Genomic DNA, 1577 nt, shown 5'->3' on the forward strand with positions numbered 1-1577 from the left:
GCAGGAGACTCGCTTGAGCCCAGGAGTTGGAGGTTGCTGTGAGCATGATGCCATGGCACTCTACCCAGGGGGATAGCTTGAGGCCCCGTGTCAAGAAAAAAAAAGTGTTTTCACTGTCCCAGACTATTCGCGCTAGGGGAAGTGGCCACAGTTATAGACCGAGTGTGGGTTTATGGCCACAGGGTTTCTCTGCTCCAACATGGGATAGAACATTCACCATAACCTGAGAGGCCTCTTCTCTCTTCTGTCATGTTGGATCTTCAGTCTGCCGCTCTTAGCCTCTTGTGGTTTATTCCCTCCTCCTGGAGCAACATATGTTCCAGTAGCTTCCTTGGATATGGTGTGTGGGAGGTAAAACTTTTTTTCACAACTTGTCAGAAAATGTTCTTATTTTACCCGCCTACTTAATCAATAGTTTGGCTATGAGTAGATTTTTCATTTGAAAATCATTTTCCTTATGAATTTTCTAGAGTGTTATATGATTTGAAAATCAATTTCCTTCAGAATTTGGAAGTGTTTCCTCACTTTGAAAACCTGATAAGCCATCTTATTTCCTGTTTCCTTAACACTTGTGTTTTCTCTTTGGAAGCTTGTAGGGTCTTATCTGTTCCCATTGTTCTGTGTTTTGAAGTTTCACAATGATGTACTCCAGGGTGGGTCTCTTTTCATTTGTTGGGCTGTCACTTTCCATCTCTAAACTCGTGTCCTTCAAGTCTGGGAAATTTCCTTTGAAATATGCATGGATGTTTATAATTTTGTCATAGTGATGCTGGATTTCAGGTTCTTGGTCTCAGCTATTGGGACCACAGGATCAGCAGTAAGTTAGGATTTATCTAAGGAACAAAAATTACAACAACAAAAACAAATCTCCTCCTAACAGAGATAACCCAGGAGGGGAACAAGCTCTCCTGCTCCCTCTTGAAGGTCTGTCCACAGGCTCTCTGTTTAGGGGTTTATATAGGGGCAGCGAGCTTGTTTTGCAGAACTCAATGTTGACTTTTAGGGCTTGTCCTCCTCAGTTACAGCCAGTTGTCCAATGAGCTTTCAGGCCTTGGAAACTGACATAAAATTGATCAGTCAGGAGTGCACGTGAAGGAGATGGCCAGGCGGCAGGCCCCCAGGTTTCTGGCCTGTCCATCAAGCTGGTTCCTCCATCCTCCACAACATCGACACCTCCAGGGCTAAGGTGGCAGATCCTGGTACCACTTTGTCCTGCATCAAAAGGATATTACTAGAATGGTTGGACTCCTGGTTCTTTAGTGTTCTTATTGTTTGCTGTTTTCTATCTATCTGTGTCTTTTGGGTTTTCTAAGAGAGTCCCTCAACTTGATGTTTCAACTTTTCTCTTTAATTTTTTTTTTTGAAACAGTCTCACTCTCTTGTTCTGGGTAGAGTGCCATGGTGTCATAGCTCCTGGCAACTTCAAACTCTTGGGCTTGAGCAATCTTGCCTCAACTTCCCAAATAGCTGGGACTACAGGTGCCTGCCATGATGCTCAGCTAGTTTTTTATTTTTTATTTATTTATTTATTTTTGTTTGAGATGGTGCCTCAAGCTATCCCCCTGGGTAGAGTGCAA

This window comes from Otolemur garnettii, unplaced genomic scaffold (assembly GCF_000181295.1).
Source record: "Otolemur garnettii isolate 467f Iridium unplaced genomic scaffold, OtoGar3 scaffold00092, whole genome shotgun sequence".
NCBI lineage: Eukaryota > Metazoa > Chordata > Mammalia > Primates > Galagidae > Otolemur > Otolemur garnettii.